Source organism: Petaurus breviceps, unplaced genomic scaffold (genome assembly GCF_028583685.1).
Source record: "Petaurus breviceps papuanus isolate PSGF00001 unplaced genomic scaffold, PetGlider_PUasm1.0 175, whole genome shotgun sequence".
In the NCBI taxonomy this organism is placed as follows: domain Eukaryota; kingdom Metazoa; phylum Chordata; class Mammalia; order Diprotodontia; family Petauridae; genus Petaurus; species Petaurus breviceps.
Window position 1 is genome coordinate 64,634,473 of NW_027185764.1, and position 24,110 is coordinate 64,658,582.

Below are 24,110 nucleotides of genomic sequence, written 5' to 3' on the forward strand. Positions count from 1 at the left end.
GAAAACCATGGAAAAAAACCCAAAAAAGTGAAAATAGTATGCAAAACACTTCTGTCAGATCTAAACAATTGGAAAAATATCCATCACTTATGACCAGGCCAAGCTAATATAATAAAAATGATAATTCTACCTAAATTAATTTAGTTATTCAGTGCCATACCAATTAAACTATAACAAAATATTTTATAGAGATTCACAGAACTTTTGAAAAGATCTGTGACAAACAAAAGGTTAAGGGTCCCTGTTTGAGTACCTTTGTGTCTCATTCATTGGGTATGTATGGTCTGGAGAAACACCAGTGTGACAGGAAAAAAAAAAGAAGCTGCCTATCAATGTTTAAGAAACTGTTCCAAAAGAAGACCTTGCAAGAAAAGTGGATTTAACTTCTGAGTTTCAAGAGGCCATCCCAAAATGACATTAAAAGAGGATAGGAATTAGTACCAATAATTGGAACCTGTGGGGAGCTGAAAGTAGAAAATATTTTTTAATAACCTGGGCTGTCCAGCAATGGGAAAAAAGCCACTTCATCACATATTCTAGCCAGAATGATTTCAAAAGTCATCTAGTCCAACCCCTTTTTAAAAATAGAGGCAAGGTTAAGTGATTTGGCCAATGTCACTCATATAATAAATGTAAAGCCAGACTTTGAACCCAGGTCTCCTGATTCTAATTTCAGGGCTCTTCCTGCTACTACTAGGGATGTTGAGTAGGAGGTTAGATTAAATAATTTCTGAATTCCTTTTATACTCTAAAACTTCTAAGATCGATGCTTACCATAAAAGAATTAGTACACCCCAAAGTAAGCTGTTTCCCTCTTCTGAAATAGAATGAGTGTTTTGGCTTGAACAGCCACTATGTAGGGAAATCTTTCTAAGTTTTCTCTTTTCTTTCTCTAGCCCTCACCCACTACTTTAATTAGTGCAAAGCAGAGACAATCAGAGCTGGAAAGATTTCACAGGCCAAGTGATTGACTTTCCAGAAATCACTGGCTTGAAAACCTCAGGAACCAACTGTTTTAAGCAACCCCAGACAGATGCACATTATTTGGCTTCCCACACTAGACAGCCCAAGGAAGCACATTGGTCCCCTCTGCGGCTAAAAGACTATGGGGCATCTGACCTAGGTTGAGAAAGCAGTCTATGGCAGCTGCATAGAAATAGGGTCACCTTTTGTGTAGTGATAACACTTCTGATCCGTCTGTCATCAGTCCAGGAGATACTGTAAAATCTCATCTGATCATTTTGCAAGGGAAAGATAAAAACAAGGCTTCACAGTGAAGGGAAAGTGTTGGAAAGCTGCCAACAAGACCATTAGCGAGATGTTGTAGTGTGACTGGGCAAAAATTACAGTTGAGAAAAAATGGGCATGATATAACGAGGCTTCACTGTGATAGTATACAAAAGTTCTTTGTCTTCTTATAGGGCCTCTTTCTAAAAGATTATAAATTCACATGCTATAATTTTGGGCCTATAATTCTTTCTCAGTGTCTGTCACCCATCCTTGGAATCTCTCTGTGGCTTTTCCTTAACAAATCAGACTGTATATTATAACCCACAGACTGTGTATACAGTAAGCCATTTAGGTACAAATATGAACTTTTGAAAATGGGCCAATCCATCAAGAAATTGTCTGATGAAACCACTGAAATAGAGATAAACACTAAAGGGATATTTACAAAATGAAGCTAATAAACTTAAACAAAATTAATTTCTACAATTTGGAATTCACCACTAACTCAGTAACAAAGAGGTTTCAGCATGTGATAGAAAAAAATCTTGAATTGAGTTAACTGACTTCTGCTTTAGTCCTGGTTCTAGAGATTGGGGATAACTTAAGGGTACTGGGGGTACTTCCCTCCTTCAGGGCCTCAGTTTTCTTTTCTGTTTATTGATCTCTGAAGTTTCACTTGGTTCTAAAGTTCTGTGATTTTTGTGAATCATTTTTCAGAAATAAAATCCACTATTTTAAATGTCAATCAAGTTGTTCTTTTCTTTGTGTTTGGACAGGTTTGCATAGTGCTTTGTGTGTGTATATATATATGTATGTGTGTGTTTATCCAATACATATATGCACATATATATGAAAAGATTTCAATTAACATTATTCCTGGGTCATTGTGACAAGACCACAGAATCTAAATGGTAACTCTCATAATACATCCCTTATTTTGTGTTTGTAGTTTCAGTGTCTACTGTCCCACACTGCCTTGCTCATAGTAAGGTTGAATAATTTTTTATTGAATTCATTTTAATTTATCATCATATTTCATCTTTAAAGTAAGAGCTGTATCTACATATACATACATTTATACACACATACGTGTACATTTGTGTGGCTTTACACACACATATATATGTAGGCTGGATATCTAAATCTATAAATGCAGAAGTCAATTTTCAAAGGAAAACATCCAAGCAATTAACCACCACATAAAAAATATTCCACAGCCATAATAACTGGAAAAATTTAAATCAAATCCATTCTGAGGTTCCAACTCATACCCATTAGCTTGGCAAAAATAACAGAAAAAACAAACGACAATCACTGGAGGAGGTAAGGAAAAACAGCACACTCATGAACTGGTGGAATTGTGAAATGGTTGAGCTATTCTTAAAAAAAAATATTTAGTGTTTTATTTTTCCCCAATTACATGTAAAAACAAGGTTTAACATTCGTTTTTAATACTTTGAGTTCCAAATCCCTGCTTCCTCTTCCCCCCATCCCCCATTGAGAAGGCAAGGTATTCAATATAGGTTATACATGTGCAGTCATGCAAAACATTTCCATATTAATCATGTTGTGAAAGAAAACATAGACCACAAAAAATCCCCAAGAAAAATAAAGAAGGTGAAAAAAGTATGCTTCAATCTGTATTCAGATGCTATCAGTTCTTTCTCTGGGGATGGACACATTTTCATCATAAGTCCTTCAGAGTTGTCTTGGATCATTCTATTGTTGAGAACAGTTAAGTCGTTCACAAGTGATCATCTTACAATATTGCTATTGTTTTGTAAACAGCACATTTCATTTTGCATCAGTTCACGTAAGTCTTTCCAGGTTTTTCTGAGAGCATCCTGCTCATTTCTTATAGCACAATAGTATTCCATCATAAGCACATACCACAATTTGTTTAGCCATTCCCCAATTGATGGGGGCATCCCCTCAATTTCCAATTCTTTGCCCCCAGAAAAAAGCTGCTATAAATATTTTTGTACATATATGTCCTTTACATTTTTGATTTTTATCTCTTTTGGGACACAGATCTGGCAGTAGTATTGCTAGATCAAAGGATATGTGTGATTCTACAATCCTTTGGGTATAGTTCCAAATTGTTCTACAGAATGGTTGAATTAGTTCACAACTCCACCAACAATGCATTAATGTCTCATTTTTCTCACATCCCCTTCAACATTTGTTATTTTCCTTTTCTGTCCTATTAGCCAATCTAATAGATATGAGGTATTACCTCAGCATTATTTTAATTTGCATTTCTCCAAACAATAGTGAGTTAGAACATTTTTCATATGGCTATATATAGCTTTGGTTACTTCATCTGAAAACTATTCATGTTTTTTTTTTTATCATTTATCAGTTGGGGAATGACTTATTTTTTATAAAATTTGACCGAGTTCACTATATGTTTGAGAAACAAGGCCTTTATCAGAGAAATTTGCTTCAAAAATTTTTCTCAGTTATTATTGCTAACTGTATTTCCTTCCATCCCATCCTCCCTCCTGTTTATTCTATACTCTTTTTCCTTTCACCCTGTCCTTCCTCAAAACTATTTTGCATCTGACTACCACTTCCTCCAATCTGCCCTCCCTTCTATCACCTCTACCTTCTCTTATCCACTTTCCCTCCTACTTTCCTATAGGGTAAGATAGATTTCTGTAGAGACCCAATTGAATATGCATGTTATTCCCTCCTTGAGCCAATTCTGATGAGAGTAAGTTTCAGTCGCCTTCCCCGCCCCCTCTTCCTCTCCACTGTAAAAGACTTTTCCTCCCTCTTTTATGAGAAACAGTTTGCTCCAGTCTACCTTTCCCTTTCTCTTTCTCCCAGTACATTCCTCTCTCACCCCTTTATTTTAATTTTTTAGATATCATCCTTACATATTCAATTGACACCTGTGCCCCCTGTCTATATGTATATAATCCTTCTAACTGCTCTAATAATGAGAAAATTCTTATGAGTTCCAAGTATCCTCTTACCATCTAGGAATGCAAACAGGTACTTATTAAGTACCTTATGATTCCCTTTGCTGTTCACCTTTTTTGCTTCTCTTGAGTCTTGTGTTTGAAAGTCAAATTTTCTATTCAGCTCTGGTCTTTTCATTAAGAATGCTTAGAAGTCCTCTCTTTCATTGAATATCCATTTTGTCCCCCAAAGGATTATACTCAGTTTTGTTGGGTAGGTGATTCTTAGTTGTAATCCTAGCTCTTTTGCCTTCTCGAATATTATGTTCAAACCCTCCAATCCTCTAATGTAGAAGTTACTAAATCTTGTGTTATCCTGATGATTACTCCATTATACTTGAATTATTTCTTTTTGACTATTTACAATATTTTCTCCTTGACTTGGGAGCTCTGGAATTTGGATATAATATTCCTGGGAGTTTTCATTTTGAGATCTCTTTCAGGAGATTTGATCAGTGGGTTCTTTTAATTTCTATTTTACCCTCTGATTCCAGATTATCAGAGAAGTTTTCCTTGATAATTTCTTTTTTGTTTTTAAGAAATTGGGGTTAAGTAACTTGCTCAAGGTTACACAGCCAGTTATTTCTGGGTGTGGTGCTGAGTATCTGAGTTGATAATTTCTTGAAAGATGATGTCTAGGATTTTTTTTTATCATGGCTTTCAAGTAGTCCAATAATTTTTAAATGATCTCTCCTGGATCTGTTCTCTAGGTCAGTTATTTTTTTTTTCATTTTTCAAATTCTTTATTAACTTCTGATTTACATCATTCATTTCCACCAGATTTTGAGGTACATATTTTATTCCCGTTTTTCCCCTACCCACCACCCCAAAATAGCAGTCCCAGAGGATATCCCCTCCTCCAATCTGCTCTCTCCCATATTTTCTCCCATACCCCTTTCGACTTTTCGAGTAGGGCATGGTGGATTTCTATGCCCCAGTGCCTGTATATCTTATTTCCCAATTACATGTAAAATAGTATTAATAATGATATAAACATTTGATTTTAAAAATTTGAGTTCCAGATTCATTCCCTTCCTCCCTTGTCACCCACACTTACTGGGAAAATAAGCAGTTCAGTATAGGTTGTACATGTGTGGCTAATGGAAAAAATTAACATAGTAGATATCTTGTAAAACACTGACTATATTTCCCTCCCTCCTATCCCACCTCCCACTTGTTCTATTCTCTACTTTGATCCCATCCCTTTTCAAAAGTGGATGCTTCCAACTTCCCTCCCCCCAGCCTGCCCTCCCTTCCATCATCCCCCCTTTCATCCCCTTCCCCCTTACTCTCCTGTAGGGTGAGATACCCTATTTAGTGTGTATTTCATTCCCTCCTCAAGCCAAATTCAATGGGAATAAGGTTGACCCATTCCCTTTTGCCTTCCTATTCTTCCTCTCCATTGTAACCATTTTCCCTTGCCTCTTCTATATGAGATAGTTTACCCTGTTCTGTCTCCCCATCTCCTCTCATTATATTCCTCTCTCACCTCTTAATTTCACCTTTTAAGTATCATCCCTTCCTGTTAAATTGGTCCTGTGCCTATACTATCTATGTCTACCTGTAAACATATATACACACATTCACATATGTATTCATATGCCCATATACCCTCATATATAGACATATATATATTTCTATTCCCTTCAATTATTTTCATACTGAGAAAAGTTTCATCAGTTAAAATTATCATTTTTCCATGTAGGAATGTTAATAGTTCAACTTTGATAAGTTCCTTATGATATCTTTTCCGTGTTTACCTTCTCATGCTTCTCTTGCTTCTTGTACCTGAATGTCAAATTTTCTATTCAACTCTGGTTTTTTCAGCAAGAATACTTGAAAGTCCTCTATTCCACTGAATGATCATATTTTCCCCTGAAACATGATACTCAGTTTTGCTGGGTAGGTGATTCTTGGTTTTAATCCCAGCTCCTTTGCCCTCCAGAATATCCTATTCCCAGCCCTTCAATCCCTCAGTGTAGAAGCTGACAGATCCTGGGTTATCCTGATTGTGTTTCCACAATATTCAAATTGTCTCTTCCTGGCTGCTTGTAATATTATCTCCTTAATCTGGATATTCCAGAACCTGGCTCTAATATTCTTAGGAGTTTTAATTTTGGGATCTTTTTCAGGAGCTGATTGGTGGATTCTTTCAACCTCTATTTTGCCCTCTCATTCTAAAACATCAGGGCAGTTTTCTTTGAGAACTTCCTGGAGGATGATTTCTAGGTTCTTACTTTGATCATGGCTTTCAGGTAGTCCAATAATTTTTAAATTATCTCTACTGGATTGATTTTCCAGGTCAATGGTTTTTCCCATGGGATATTTGACATTGCATTCTATTCTTTCATTTGTTTGGATATGTTTAACAGCGTTTTGATTTCTCATAAAGTCATTAGCTTCCATTTGCTCCAATCTAATTCTGAAGCAATGATTCTCCTCAGTGAGCTTTTGAGATTCTTTTTCCATCTGGCAAATTCGGCTTTTTAAGGCATTCTTCTCCCCATTGCCTTTTTGAGCCTCTTTTGCCATTTGAATTAGTCTATTGTTTTAAGGTGTGATTTTCCTCAGTCAGGCTGTTGACTCTCATTTCGTAATTTTCTTGCATTGTTCTCATTTCTCTTCCCAATTTTTCCTCCACTTCTCTTATCTGCTTCTTAAGGTCCTCTATGGCCTGTAACTAGCTTGTATTTTCCTTTGAAGCTTTTGGTGCAGGAGTTCTGACTTTACTGTCTTCCTCCTATTCCATGCTTTGCTCCTTTTTGTCCCCAAAATAGGAGTCTAATGTTGGAATCTTCTGTCTCCTTTGTTTCCTTTGCCTGATCATGTCACCCCTCAGTCACTTGACCCGTGGGCTTTTTGCCACAGAAGTACTCTGCCACCAGACAGGGGAGCTTTCATTCCAAATGCTGGGGTTTTCTCAGTTGCTGGAGGTATTAGATGAGTGCCCTCTCTGAGGCCTCCATGAGCTCTGGCAAGCTGGTCACATACCCCAGGACCTGTACCCTAGACTGCAATCCAGCTCCAAGCAGGTTAAAGCAAGAGCGAAAACCCCTCAGACTGGTGCTTGGTCCCCCTGCACTCTGCAGGCCAGGAGCTGAAGCTGCCTCATGGTGCTGGCTGGCTGAGCCAGCGTCTCTGCGGCTTCTCACCCTGGGGGTAAAGGCCACACACTCCCACTTACTGGGTCCCAAAGTCCAGACTGCACTGACCTCTCATTTTGTCCTTCAGATCTATGTGTTGATAAATCTGGAAATGGCCACAGCTGCTGCTGATCTGGAGTCCCTCTGACTGGCAGCTGGTCAGACCCGCCTTGGAGCTAAAACCTCCTGCTCATGTTTGGCTCCCTGAGCATTGTGCTGGCTGATTCCTGCCAGGCTGCTGGGCTGTCCTCAGTGGGAGTTTAGCTTCTCTGGGTCATTTTGTGGGTCCTGCAGCTCCAAAGTTTGTTTAGAGTCCCCTTTTTACATGGACTGGGGAAGGTGGAAGCCAGAGCCGCAGGAAAGTCCTACTTCTACTCCTCCATCTTGACTCCGCCCCGAGTATTCTAGGTCAGTTATTTTTTACAATGTGGTATTTCACATTGTCTTCTATTTTCTCATTATTTTGGTTTTCTTTGATTGTTTTTTGATTTCACATAATGTCATTAGCTTCCATTGGCTCTATTCTCATTTTTTAAGTAATTATTTTCTTCAGTGAGCTTTTGCACTCTCTTTTCCATTTGGACAATTCTACTTTTTAAAGAGGTTTTTTTCTACATTGATATTTTTTGTGCCTTTTTTCCCCCATTTGGACAGTTGTGGTTTCTTAAGGCATTATTTTACTACGTAGTCTTTTGTACCTCTTTTGTCATTTGGCCTAATCCGCTTTTTTTTTTTTTGCCTTTTGGAGGGCAATTGGGGTTAAGTAACTTGCCCAAGGTTACACAGCTAGTTTTATTGTGTGGGTGTTAAGTGTCTGAGTCTGGAACCGAACTCAGGTCCTCCTGACTCCGGGGCCAGAGCTTTACTCACTGTGCCACCTATCCGCTCCCCTAATCTGCTTTTCTTTTTTTTTTTTTAAAGCAATTGAGCTCAAGGTTACACAGCCAGTTATTTCTGGGTGTGCTGCTAAGTATCAGAGCCCGAATTCAATCCCAGGTTATCCTGACTCTGGGGCCGGTGCTCTTACTCGCTGTGCTACCTGGCCTCTACCCCCCCCATCTGCTTTTAAAGTTTAATTTCTTCAGTATTTTTGTGCTTCCTTTGTAATCAAACTGTTGACTTGTTTCTCATTATTTTCTTGCATCACTCCCATTTTTCTTCCCAATTTATGCTCTATCTCTCTTTATTTTCCAAATCTTTTTTGAACTCTTCTGTGACCTGTGATCAATTAAAAAAAATAAATGTTATATAAATATATGTAGGTATATGTGTTTATGTATACATATGTATATATGTATGTGTATATATATATATATATATATATATATATTTGTTGAGGCTTTGCATATATAAGCTTTGACTTTCTTATCTTCTTCTGAGTGTATGTTTTGATCTTCCTTGTCATCGTATTAACTTTCTATGGTCAGAAATTTTTTCTGTTGTTTACTCATTTTCCTAGCCCATTTTTTGACTTTTAACTTTTTGTTAAAGTGGAGCTCTGCTTCCAGAGTGGAGGGCAAATTGTTCCCAAGCTTCAGGGATTTTTTCAGAGGTACTTCTAGCGACCTCTAAGCTTTCAGTTCTTCCAAGGTGGCAAGATCTAAGGAGACATATGTTTACTACTCTTCTGAGCTATGCTCCAGTCTGTGAGTGACACCCTTTTCTTTCCTGGACCTGTGATGAGGGTCCTTGATCCACTGTGGCCACAAGTTCTGGTGTGCTGGTGCTCCTCCTTACCCCAAGACCACTATTTAGGACTGTGACTTGGATCTGAGTCTGGGCAAAGCAACAGAATCCTGCCTTGGTGCTAGCAAAGAGACCCCTGTGATCTCCTTCTGACCTGTTGTTCTACCCCCTTTTGTCTGTGGGCTGAGAGCTTTGGAAGCAGCTGCTGCTGCTGCTTCTGACTGAGTGGTTCTCGAGGCCTGATCCTGTTTTGCCAGGGCTGGGTGTGTGCTGCTGCCGTCTGTGCTCCACTCTCACCCTCATGTGACAGACTTTTCCTGCCAACCTTCTAAATTGTCTTTGACTGAAAAAATTATTTCACCCCACCATTTTGTGGATTCTGTTGCTCTGGAAATTGTTTTATGGCATTATCTAAAGGTGTTTGTAGAGGTTTTGGGGAGAGCTCAGGTGAGTCCCTACCTTTTCTCCACTATCTTGGCTCTGTCCCCCGGTTGTGTCATTCTTAATACCAATTTTGAACTATGTCTCCAAATTCACTAAACTCTGTGTACCCTTCAACCCAATGATACTACTAGTAGGCCTGCACCCAAGAGAAGTCAAAGGAAAAGGAAAAGGGACCTGCATGTACAAAAATATTTATAACAACTCTTATTGCAATAGAAAAACACTGGAAACTGGGGGTGGTCCTCATATATTGGGAATGGTTAAAAAATTAGGGTACATGAATGTAATAAAATATTACTAATCCATGAGAAAAGATGAAATTGATGGTTTCAGAGAAAACTAGGAAGACCAGTATAAATTGATAGAGAATAAAATGAACCAAAATAGAAGAACAATTTTTACAACATTATAAAGAAAAACAACTTTGAAAGACTTGAGAAAGAGTTCTTGAGATAGAGATCGATGCAATGTCAAACCATGATTTCAGATGATTAAAAATGAAGCATACTCCCCACCTCCAGACAGAGTCAATGGACTAAGGTGCATATTCTTTTTGTTTTGTTTAATGGGGTAAAGGAGGTGGGAGAGAGAAAACAAATGCTTTTTCAAAAACTGAACAACCTGAAATTGAAAATATTATAAAAATCCCAATAAATAAAATAGGGGTCACTTTGAACATGAATGCTATTATTAGAAATTATCTGAGCTTTGGCCCATTTTTTCAGAGGGTAAGGGAGGTGGACTGTGACTGTATCATGAAATATAGCCAAGGTGGGATTGGGGTTGGGGGTGGCAGAAGAAGGCAAGGTCCAGGACAGATGTGGTTAAGTAATCTCTCTCCCGATCTCCAAAAAGAATATTGGGCTAGAACTGTCTTCCTGACATGTCTCAAATATCTTTGGTCTAGGGCTATAATAAGGTCAGACTTGAAGCTGTTTCCTTGATTACTCTTAAGGGGGAAGGATAGCCCTTAGTTTAAACTAGCTTAGACATTCTTTATTACATGTAGAACATAAAAGACCATCATAAATGTTTCTAGGTTGTGTCCAAGTCTTTGTGACCACATTTTGGGTTTTCTTAACAAAAATATTGGAACGGTTTGCCATTTCCTTCTCCAGTTCATTTTACAGATAAGAAAACTGAGGCAAGGGGCGGCCATGTGGCACAGTGAGTAAGAGCGCCAGCCCCAGAGTCAGGAGGACCCAGGATTGGTTCCAGCCTCAGATACTTAACACCCACACAAAATAACTGGCCATGTAACCTTGGGCAAGTTACTTAATCCCAATTGCTTAAAAAAAAACTGAGGCAAACAGGGTTAGGTGACTTACCCAGGGTCACACAGCTAATAAGTATCTGAGGTCAGATTTGAATTCAAGAAGGTGAGTCTTCCTGATTCTAAATCTATTGCTCTATCCACAATGCTATCTAGTTACCCCATCACAAATAATGAATAGCAAGTAAATCCATTTATCTAATCAAAATAACAGACCAAAATCAGATTTCTATAGATTAAGATATACCACAGAATATAGAAGAGTAATTCAGCTCTTTACCTGGTAACAAGATGAGATCTTACCTCAAACCAGGAAAAAAAGAAAAATTTCACCCTTAGGGAAGTTACCTCTCAGCAGTCTCTAAAATTGCATGCCCTGGAGGTAAGAAACCATGGGGCCAACTCCCATAGGTACCTGTGGCTCAGAGGGCTGAAGGTCATCATTCAAAAGTCCCTACCTTCCCCAGCTCCCAGGAGGTTCAGGAAGGAGCAGGCTTGCTGAGCCAGGAGAGAAGATGCATGAGAGTCAGAGATGAAAAGCTAAAGAGGACAGAGTTCATGAGATTACTCATGTTGGGTCAGGATAGATATTGTAGGAGCAGATCACATATGGGGCTTGTCCTGTGGCGTGGCTATTTTGTTGCTGAAAACCTTTGGGTTATGAACAGGCAGGCAATTTGAAATTCTTCTCTCCTTTCCCTCCCCTTCTTCCAAGAGAACTTAAGCCTGATGACTTCTTTTGGTACCCTGTTTCTTAAGAGTTTGCTTACCCTTCTTTACTTCTAAGCCTCTAATTGTGATCAAAGCTATTAAGCGCTCACATTGTAAATCTGTGTGTATTATTGTTGGAATGCCCTTGAAGGCAGGCAATGGGGGACTTCCAAAGAAAGGAGAAAACACAGATTGTGGTCTTTTGCCAGAGTGCAATGTTTGGCTGGGGTATTAGAGTCGTAGAAGAGTTACTGATTCATTTTTTTTTCCACTGGAATTTCTCTAGGCATTTGAGTAGTGATAGGTCAGTAACTAGGGACTGGTATTGAGTCAGGCTTCATTGGAAGAGAAAACCCTGAGGGGAGGGTGTGAGGGAGTGACTGAAAAGTCACACTGTAAAGGGTAGGAATAGTATGGCCCACAATTTTTTTTTCTTTTCAGGGGGGGAATGAGCAGCAATGACCTATAGTTCAGTAACCACTATTTTAAGATATGCATTAGTAATAATGATGTCACCCAAAATTGTATACAGTGTCATTATACCTACCCATATTTAAGAGTGTTGCATTCAAATATTGATTCTGCCACTTAGCAGCTTACAACTTTGTAGACTTTTTACTTCTCTGGAACTCAGTTTCCTTATCTGTTAAGTGAGGGGATTGTATTAGCAGTCCTTTAAGGTCCTCTAATTGAGCTCTAAGTCTATGGTCCCATTTCTACATCCTAACTATTCATTTCCATGTTCTTGTATTGGATGGAAGGACATACTTAACATTTTAATTATACTTTTCTTGTTTAATTCTCTCCAAACCTTTAGGCTTTCCAAAGCCTTTTTCATCTCAAAGCTTGACCAAATGTTTTTATGGAGTGGCATTTAATCCCTTGTGACCCAGTCCATTTTTCTGTGATTCTCATTCTTGCATTTCTCTGAGGCTTTTAACATAAGCTTAACAAGGTAGCAAGAGCTACCCAAGTTCAAATCCAGTCTCAGACACTTGCTAGTTGTGTGAACCCTGGGCAGGACATTTAACCTCCATTTGCTTTGGTTTCCCAATGTGTAAAATGAATCTACCTCCCAGGGTTGTTGTGAGGATAAAATGAAATAATATTTGTAAAGCACTTTGCAAATCTTAAAACTCTCTATTAACAGTAGTTGATATTAGTTGTTTTCTGTGTGACCTGGGAAAAGTCACTCAAATATTCCAGAGGTGATAAAAAATAAAAAAAGAAAAGCAAAGAAAAAAGTGTGCACAGTAAAAACAATAATGTAAAGGAAATGCTAAAAGGAAAAAAAATCCTATCTTCATTACATAGACTTGATTATGAAAAACTTCCTTCTTCTAGGTGGAGAGGTGGTGTACTATGGATGAGGATCCCTGCATACACTGTCAGAGAAGGTCAGTATTTTCAGTTTATTTTGCTTAGCTGTTTTATAGGGAGGAGATTATTGAATATGACAGTGATATTTTAAAAAGCATCAAGTGAAACATAAAAAAGAAAGTCAGAATCTCATTATCATAAAATTTCAGAGTAGAAAAGGACCTTAGACATCTAATCCAAACTCAGTATGAATCATGAAGTCCCTTCACATTAAGGCCACTTCAACATTTCCAATTCTTGGTAATCTACTTTCAGATTTAGCCAATTCTATTGCTGGATGCTTCTAGTAAGAAAGGGCTGTGTTCTGATCTAAGACCCACCTCCCAGTAACTTCTACCTCCCTGGTTCTTGAAAATGATGAACTATTTGATATTTTGGCCAAGAATTAGTCTGATCTCACTTCCTCATGACAATATTTCAAAAAGTTGAAGACTTCTACTTGTCATTCCTTTTCTCACCTAAACATCCAAAGTATCTTCAGTCTAACCACATAGGACATGTTTTCAGGTCCTTTCCCCACTATTCTGCTTGCCTTCCTCAGTGTGTAATTCCTTTTTCATCAATTTCCTTTCTAAAATGTCACACAAGATGTCATCTGAACCGGATAGAATACCATGGGGCTCTCATTTCTCTAGTATATCAGTAATAACTATCCTCTGCCACATGAAAACTGAAAATTATCTGGACAATAGTCATATATTTGATTAGAAAAAGAGGTAGATGGTGTGGCAGACAGATTACTATTATATCTTCTCCCCAATCTCCCCATCTGGAAGAGATGCTTCTTAGAAAATGTATGGTGTTCAGGGCAGCAGGGTGGCACAGTGGATAGAGTTCTGGCCCTGGAGTCCGGAGGACCTGAGTTCAAATCTGACCTCGGATGCTTACTAGCTGTGTGACCCTGGGAAAGTCACTTAACCCCAATTGCCTCACCAATAAGAAAAGAAAAGAAAAGAAAAGAAAAGAAAATGTATGGTCTTCAAGACAGCCTTGCCTCATGCCACCCAGTAGGTGTATACTGTGAATTCATTCAGACCATTCAAGGTCTAATTCATCTCAGGCAAGAGAGACTTAGGGGCCTTCCCATGAATTTAGAACTCAAGCAAAAGTCATATGACCATTAAAGGTTACAATTGAAAAGGAACTTGAAGATCTTTTCTCCCAACTTCTTCATGTTATAGAAACCCACAATTCACATTTCTAGAGATCTTTAATGTTTACAGAGCACTTTGTTCATAATGATCCTGTGAAGTGAGTAGGGTGAATATTATTATCCCTATTTTACAGATAAGTAGACTGAAGCTCAGAGAGATTAAGTAACTAACCATACATAGTTAGAAAGTCGTGGAGCCAGGACTTGCATCAACCAGTCTCCTGACTTGGCTAATTCTCATTCCACTGTACAATGCTGCCTCCAAGGGCCAGCCAGTTTTCTCTAAATTCTACACTTATTTTTCCAGAAGTCACAGAATGTAGATAAAACACAGTGTGTTGTATATATGTACACATATATTGCTGTCCAAGGCTACTTGTACTGGGTCATGATGAGAAAAGGAAATAACTAATATGTCAGTTCATCTGACTGAACCCCAAGTTTGACCGATACATGAGCAAACGGACAGTTTAGAATCACTGGAGGGAGTTGGAAAAATTTACAAATTATTCATAGTGTGTATATAGTGTATATAAAGTATATATAGTGTATAGTGATGTATATAGTGTATGTAGAGTACTGTATAATGTGTATATAGTGTTTATTGTATATATAGTATGTATAAAGTATAGGGTATATATAATATATAGTATAGTGAAGGGGTGGGGAATCTGCAGCCTCAAGGCCACATGTGGCCCTCTAGGCCCTCAAGTGCAGTCCTTTGAAGGAATCCAAACTTCACAGAATAAATCCCCTTAATAAAAGGATTTGTTCTGTAAAACTTGGACTCAGTCAAAAGGCTGCACTTGAGGACCTAGAAGGCCACATGTGGCCTCAAGGTTGCAGATTCCCCACCCCTGGCATAATGAATATGGTATATATATAGTGTATACAGCATATATAGAGTACTATATAGTGTGTATATTTATATATACATACATGTATATTTTCATATACGTATGTATTCATACATTATATATAATATATAGAATACATGGAGTACACAGTAGTGTGTGCGTATAGTATAGAGTATATATATAGTACACATGAAGTATAGTGTATATTGTGTATATAGTATCTATAGTATGTATCAAGAGTATAGTGTATTTATAGTATATATAATATACCATACTGTATAGTAAATATATAATATGTATATAGTATGTATATAATATATGTAGCATTAGTGTGGTGTGTGTATACATGTATCCTATATTCAGTATATATAAGGTACACCTAATGTGTGTGTATATAGTATGTATATATGTATTGTGTGTAGTGAATATATAGTATATATAGGGAATATATAGTATGTAGCATATATAGTATATTGTATAAATATATATCATGTATAGCAAATATATAGTAAACAATGTGGGTATATATAGTATATATCATATATAGTTAATGTTTAGTGTGTATAAAGTATGTTGTATATGATGTATATCATGTATAGTGAATATATAGTATATAGTGTGTATTGTGTGAATATGTAACATTTATATTGTATAGTGTATAGTGTCTACATGTAGTATATATTGTGTACAATGAATACATCATGTATATTGTATGCATAATAAACTGTGTAAATACACTGTACACATGTCATATACAATGAACATATAATGTACAGTATATGTAGTGATTAGTCTATATATAATATGTAATATAGGTGTACTGTGTATAAATAGTATATATGGCATGTAGTTATATGTAGTATTATGGTATATAGTGCATAGTATATAGTGTCACATGCAGTATATATATAACGTATATATGCAAGTGTACATATATGATGTATAATGTATACGCAACGTACAGCATATACAATGTATAGTATACACAGTATACAATATAGTATATGCAGTCTATTATGTGAATATATAGTATATGTCTCCTATATAATGAATATATAGCACATATATAGTGTATCATGGGTATATTGTATATAGTGTATATAAATAGTGTTTATTTTGTATATTATATAATATATTGTACATTATGAAATATATAGTACATATAATATACTATATATAGCATGCACAGTATATAGTATCCATATAATATGTGTATATAGTATATATAGTATGTGTATATAGTATATATTGTGTACAGTGAGTACACTATATAGTATATTGTGTATAAATATAGTATATATATGTATAGGGTATGTTTACATGCAGTATGTAGTGTGTGTATGCATGGAGATACATGGATCTATGTTTACATGTATATTTAGTATATAGGCATATCTCAGAGGTATTGCAGGTTTGGTGCCAGAACAACTGATAAAATTAATATAGCAATAAAATGAGTCACATGAATTTTTTGGTTTCCTAGTGCATATAAAATTTATATTTATGCTATACTGTAGTCTATTAAGTATGCAATAATATTATGTCTGTAATATATAGATATATATATACACACACCTTAATTAAGAAATAACTTTATTGCTAAAAAAACACTAACCATCATCCAGCTTTCTGTGAGTTATAATCTTTTTGCAGCTGGAGGGTCTCGCCTCTGCAGTGATGGCTGCTGGCTAATCAGGGTGGCAGCTTTTGGCCTGTCTCCACTTTCTGCATGTCTTCCTCACCAAATCCATTCATTTTTTGCTTTTGATTTAAAGAGAAATCTGCTCCTCTTCCTTTCACTTGAACACTTAGATGCCATTGTAGGGTTGTTAATCAGCCTGATTTCAATATTATTGTGTCTCAGGGAATAGGAAGCCCAAGGAAAGGGAGAGAAACTGGGAACAGCCAGCCAGTGGATCAGTCAGACCAGACACTACATTTATCGATTATGTTTGTCGTCTTATGTGGGCATGACTTGTGGGACCCCAGAACATCAATATTAACATCAAAGGTCATGGATCACAGATCACCATAATAGATACAAGAATGATGAAAAAGTTTGAAATATTGTAAGAATTATCAAAATGTGACACACAGACACAATGTGAGCGCAAGCTATTGGAAAAAATGGTGCTGATGGGCTTGCTGGATGTAGGGTCATCACAAACCTTCAATTAAAAAAAACAACACCCTCAAACCACCACAATATCTGCGAAGCTCAATAAAGAAAAACACAATAAAGCAAGGTATGCCTGTAAGTAGTGTGTACACACACAGACATGCACATGTAGACACACATGCACATGCACACATATCTGTCATCTGTCACATATCACCCTTATTAGCTCTTGCATTAATCCTCAGGGTGCACTTTCTTAGTTTTGGTGCCTCCTTCGACCTCTGACATTTCAGATGACTGGGGATCACATGGTTGAATGCAGCCTGTTCTAGTGGGGTGGTGCTAAGGCAGAAAATGGGCATTAAAAAGTTATATGGAACTTGCCTGAAGGCTTGTGAAGTGAATCAGACACTTCAGAGTCCAGAAGAAACCATATTCTTATTGCTTATTGCATTTTTGTGTCTTTTCAGTACATGTTACATTGTACAGTGGCAAAAGGATTTGTTTAACAGAAAGGAAAACTGGGAGCTACCCAGCACCTTTCCTTTAACTAACTAGCTGTGTGATTTTGGGTAAGTCACTTCTCCTATTTGGGCCTCAGTTTTCTTATCTGTAAACTGGAAGAGTTGGACTATATGATGTCTAACTTCTCTTCCAGCTCCTAATCTGGTTTATGAGAAACAGCATGGCCTAGTGAACAGACAGCTAGACTTTGAGTCAGGGGGATATGGTAGGGAGGAGGAGGACAACATTTGTTAAATTCCCATTATGTGTCGAGCACCAAGCTAAGTGCTCTACAAATATTACCTCACTTTTATCCTCATTTCACAGATAAGAAAACTGAGGCAGGTAGCAGTTAAGTGACCTACCCAGGGTCACACAGCTAGTAAATGCCTGAGGCTAGATTTAAATTATGGTCTTTTTAATTCTAGACCCTGTGTTCTGTCTACCTTATCATGTAGCTGCCACTGGTCCTACCAATTCATCTTCTACCTTGTAACCATTCAGTTCCTCAGGTAATTCTCTAAGACTGTATATTATGGATCTGAATCAGAAAAGGGAGTTTCCATGTGGACACTTCCTCACACAAATGAATTAGAGTCCTAGACCAACATAGTCTTGGGCATCTAATCATCATCACCTTCATCATCACCATCATCATCATCACCATCACCATCATCATCATCATCACCATCATCATCACTGTCATCACCATCATCATCACCATCATCATCATAATCAATAACAACAACAACGAAAATTCGTAAGTATCAACAGATCTTGCTATTGGCCCACTGATCCAGGAAAGCCTTCTTCCACTAAGGAGCCTAGGCTGTGAACTCAGGGATAGACTGAGTTCAGGCTTGAAGGAGTCAGTACTCTAAAGAAGGGGACAAGCTTTCATCCTGGAGAAAATCACTTAAAGAGAGCTTATGTCTACACTTATGTTTAGGATCACCCAAATGTGATTAAAAAAAACCTCAATTTGCAATGTAATGCAAGGTTAGGATCATTATTTATTTCACACAAACACACACACAATTGCCTAAAACATAAGACTCATAAGCATTCAGTTACAAAGACTTAAAACATAAAACTAATTCATAATTCTCATAACATTCTCCAAGGAAGTTAATAATTAAAGCATCACAACATGAAACATTTGAAAACAGATTTAACATTCACATGGGTTCTGCATTTTTTGAGCATCTCCCTCAAGGTCCATATCTTTCATCAAGTCATAGCCCGTGGTCATCTTTACCATTGAGGGTGTGGTTGCAGAAAACTCCTATTGCCAGTCAGCTCTGACTGAGGGGCTCAGGAGTTCTCAGCCTCTTGAATTCACAAAGTTACTTTCAAGGCTGGAAACATCCATCACAATATCACTCTTCAGTTACCTTTGCTCAGGGAAAATGACACAAGCTGAGGAGGGAGTCAGGAGACTGAGGTCCATTTTTAGGGAGCCTGGTAGTATATATGTGTGAGGGTGAGAGGAATCCCTTATTACTCTTCAAAGGAAATCAAAGTGAGAACTTCCTTGGAGTTTCCAAGTACTGGAAAGACACACACATACACACACACAGAAAGAGAGAGAGACAGAGACAAACAGAGACAGAGAGAGAGAGAGACAGAGAGACAGACAGGCAGAGACAGAGTCACACAGAGAGAAACAGAGATAGAGAAAGACAGAGAGAGAGAGAAAGTCTTTCTTTTCCCTGAGTGGATTGTTCTTGCTTGGCTCAGTGACCAATCCTCTTTGATGCAATCCCTTCCCCCTGCTATATCATCCTAAAAGCCTACAGCACCAAGCAAATTTGTAATTAGTCAGTCAGCAAACGTTTATTAAGCACTCACTATATGTCAGGAGCTGTGCTCAGCTCTTGGAATAGAAAGGAAGGCAAAATCATGACTCCTGCTCTCAAGGAGCACCCATGGTAATGGTGGAGACAACATGTAAACAGCTATATATATTACACAGATGAGGTAAATGGGAGGCAAACTCAGAGGGAGGATACTAGCAGTGGAAGGACATCCTGTATCTATCAGTGGCAAAATTTGAACTCAAGTCTTTCTGACCATATCTCTATCCACTAGAAAACACTTCAAGTCACAAAGAAATCAGGAACTGGCTTAATTCTGTAGTAATTTCAGAATCTTTGTCCTCCAAGCCAAATGGCCTTGTTACAGGAAGCTGGCTTTTCAGATCACATGAGACAAGTCTAAAAACATAAAGTTGGGTTAAAATATCTACAGCTTTGAGATGAAGAAGGCCATCTGTGCTCAATCATACACAACCTTCCTACCTAAAAAATTCGCCTGGAATCACTAGACTACCTCAGCCAAGCAAAGGGTACAAATATTTGATGCAAACATGATCATGCTTCTGAGAAACTTTGGCTTTATTAGAAACAAAATAATGGAGCATATTCTTAATGAAAAAAAAATATGTCCCTAGATCAGAATAAAATTTTTAACAATACCAAGTTGAATCAAACATTCAGAGAAACTCAGAACTCAAAATGACACCCTAATCCCCTGAAAAAATAAGGATGAAAAGATTTCTAGAGAATCAATCAGTTCAGAGAATGAAATTGTTCCTCTTTTCTTCCTTCTATCCAAGATCTGTTCCCTGATGGCTTCTATATAATTATAGTCTGTCATCAATAAAACATTAATGCTTGGGGGGGGGGAATGGCTTCCCCCCCCCACCATACTGGACAGAGAATACAGGGCACCACCGAGGGATGGAGAGATAGTGCTGTACATAGGAATCACAGTTATCCCTTCTACAAGATAGCATTAGATATGCAGCTCCCCAGTGATCTGGAAAATTCTCATAAAAATTTCTGACCCTCCCTTCATACCCAAGAAGTCTGCATTTTTCTTTTTTCTTTTATAGGGTGTTTACAGTACCTTACTATAAAATTTTGGTTCAGTATTTGGTCATAGGCTCTGTGTCGTCTGTGGCTTCTGCAAAACTCCCCCCAAATTTCCATTTAATTTTTATGCCGACTTACAATATAAAGAAACCTCTATGGGGAAAGTCCCAATGCAGAGGGAATGACTGTATATACCAGTGTGGTATCATATATAGTATAGTGGGTCAATTTTCTGGTGATCCTAGTGATCTGGGGTCACTTTCTAGGAAGGTAGAAAGAGAAAGTAAAGCACAAGGTTTGTTTGGAGATCTGCCTAGAGGTCTCTACAAGTAATGGGGTTCAACAGTTTGGGGTGTTTGTGGGCTTGATTGTGAGTTCTTGTGGTAATGTCAATTGGAGTGTTTGTATGCATAAGATGCCATGGAAGTGAAATGTTTTTAGAGCTGAATCCTTTTTACCTTTCCTATAGAGACCTAGTCATGAGTTATATATTCTATATTTTTCTCTATTCAAAATTATAATAGAGGTAGACTCTATTCAGATTTATAACTTAATCCAGATCCTAGAGGCTATTTTTTTTTTTTTGCTTTTTGGAGGGCAATTAGGGTTAAGTGACTTGCCCGAGGTCACAGGGCTAGCTTTTGTGTTAAGTGTCTGAGGGATCCCAACCCAGGTTCTCCTGACTCCAGGGCTGGTGCTCTATTCACTGCGCCACCTAGCCACCCCTTCCTAGAGGCTATTATCTACTAGATCCTCATAGGTCATAATTTCTTCCTCTTTCTCAAGCAGTTCAGAACCTAGTTCACCTCCTTCCCTACCCTTACCCCTACCCCCACCCCTGTCCTTATACTAGAAGCATTACTTCATCCCTCAAAATTTTTCTAGGTCATCACTCTTAATCTAAATTCACTTTTGTTTCCTGCCAATCTTGACCCTACAGTTAACCAGCTCAATTCACCAGTCTATTCTTGAATTCCTCATTATTATCAGTGGGAACTCTGGGTTATTTTGGTCACTTTTTTTTAAAGCATATAATTCCAAATTGTTTTCCAGAATGGTTGGACCAATTCATGGCTCCACAAACAGTGCATTAGTGTGCTTTTATTTATACAAACATTCCAACATTGACCATTCCTACCTTTTGTTATCTTTACCAATTTTCCAGGCATGGAGTGAAAACAAGACATATTTAGATTTGCATTTCTCTTTTTATTAGTGATTTGAAACATCCTTCCATATACATGGTCATAAATAGTTTACAATTCTTCTTTAGAGATCACTTTGATAGCACAAATTACAGTTATCTCTTCTTTCACATCATGACTTTCCCATCACTGTTTTGTTATATCTCAGGTTGGCTTAAGAAATTAAATGGGAATTTTGGGGGAGTTTTGCAGAAGTTTCAGACAACACTTGAAGGCTAGCAGTTGATACAGAAAAGGTTTAGAAACTCTGAAATGTGTAAAATATATGTATAGTTGTATGTCAATCTATTTTATCTTTTAATAGCAAAATAATTCAGACTTCTTCTCTGGTATGAAGGGAGGGCCAAAACATTTTAGGAGATTTTCCAGATCATGGGGGTGCCACACCCCAAGCCCTCATGATGTGGAAGGGATAATTGTATAGCATTTTATGCTACATTTTTCAACAAGCATTTATTAGTTACTTGCTATGTACGAGGAGGGCCACAGGGTGGCGCAACTGATAAAACACCATGGTAGTATAGTGGATAGTGCTGTGCCTAAAGTCCGGAAGACCTGAATTCAAATGTGGTCTCAGACACTAATTAGCTGTGTGACCCTGGACAAGTCACCCAACCCCATTTGTCTTAGTTTCTTCATCTGTAAAATAAGTTGGAGAAGGAAAATGGCAAACCACTTGAGTATCTTTGCCAAGAAAACTCCAAATGGAGTCAGGAAGAGTTGGGCACAACTGAAACAGATGAACAACAATGGCAGCATGTGTTGGAAACTGTGTTAGGCACCAAGAATAAAAAGAAAACAGACAAACTGATCTCTTCTTTCAAGAAGCTTCCCTACACTCAAACGATGCCTTCTCATTCGTATGTGTTTTATATCAAGCCACCTTCATCACTACTACCTTGAGGGGATGACCAACTCTGATTTATCTTGTTAAGTGCTCTCATATCTATCACAATATATTATTCATAAAATTCTCTTAAAGATTGATTGAACAATGGAGGAGGGGACCAACAGAGAAAAAAAATCCAACCAAACTATTATCTAGTTGAGTAAATGTAGAATGAGTAGTCACTGAGTTCTATTTTGTCATGATTTTAAAACAAAACAAAAGATCCTAAGGGGATGTGCTAGAATCGGCTCCAAACTACTAATGAGGTCTGATTGTTAAATTTTCAGTGTGAGCATTTACACCTGAAATTGGAAAACACAACAAATCCTGGCTTGATTTGTTATTTTGTTGATTGTTTAGCCTGAAGAAAGTGATAGACGAAATCATGGAAAAAAGTGAAGGAAGAAAAGTTTAATTCAGATTAGATTTAAAAGTGTATCCTATGCATATTGTTTTATTACTGAGAGCTGGTTGTTGAATATCAGTCAGTAAGTCTCTGTAAAGGAAGTAATTGGTACAAAGAAGATATTTCCAAAGCTATTGTCTAGTATGACAGTCCCTGGAAATTTTACTTAATATGAAGGGATTTTATCACCCTAAGGAAATGCAACTTGGAAGGGAGAGTCTTCAATACTGAAAACACTAAGTATGTACCTTGTTTGTAGTTGCTTGCTGTAGCTTTTAGAATAAACATGTTATGACAGAAACAGTCGAAGAAATAAAAGAACAATTACACCACAAATTGCCAGGAAATTCTGGACACATTTAATGTAAGAAACCTCAAACTTTTAAAATAAAATGACAAGTATTCTTTTTATGTCAAGTGAATTTTTCCCCCTGTGTTTCTTAATGCTGGAATCTGGCCACAGGATATGAAAGTGACACAAACTAATTACATTAATCCTCAAGAAAATGAAAAAAGCAGGAAATCAATGGTGAAGCCATGATCAATATCCATTAAATGTCAATGTCAAAGTTAGCCCAAATCTTGGCTTTCCCTTTTCTCGATTGCCCAGAAACATAGAGCAGCTTTGGAAAGAGGATTAAACACTGTTGTCAGAGAAGAATGTGCCCTGTGGAGCAAAGCATCCTTTGAGGCCCCTTGGGTTGGCAGCAGAAAGGGCGTGCTTGTGCAGAAGGTGGTTAAGGTTGAGGGGAGCTGTGGTATGAGTGGAGGTCAGACAATCAACAGAACCTTGGGAATACTTTAGTGACTTTAGCAAGCCTTTTAAGATTTCTTTGTCAGTGTATTGGGAGTGTCAGAATGATGACCCTTACTTGCTTGGCAGCTAAGCATGGCAATGATAGCGTGCTGGGCCTGGAGTTATGGAGAACTGAGTTCAAATATGACCTCAGATGTTTACTAGCTATGTGACCCAGGGCAAGTCACTTAACCCTGTTTGTTTCAGTTTCCTCAACTGTGAAATGGGAATAATGTAATACTTACTTCTCAGGGTTTTTGTGAGGATCAAATGAGATATTTGTAAAGCACTTAGTGTAGTGTTTGGCACTAAGTATTTATTATTATTAAATATTTGTCCCCTTCCCTTTCCCTTCTCTCTTTGAATGTTTTAAGATTGAGTCAATGCTTGTCATGGATGCACATAACTGTAACTGGTATCTTTAGTCTGTTCTTGGTGTGGTGAAGGTAGCATTGGACTTGGAATGAATAAG

General features: G+C 37.7%; 1 long non-coding RNA gene across 2 annotated transcripts in view; it reads left to right on the forward strand.

Moving 5' to 3' along the window:
- Window positions 1-24,110, forward strand: part of LOC138159166 (uncharacterized) — a 322,195-nt gene that overhangs the window by 233,592 nt on the left and 64,493 nt on the right. For both annotated transcript variants that reach the window (XR_011167827.1, XR_011167830.1), the window contains exon 5: window positions 12,798-12,850. This is a non-coding gene — a long non-coding RNA (uncharacterized lncRNA). The remainder of the gene's footprint in view (window positions 1-12,797; window positions 12,851-24,110) is intronic.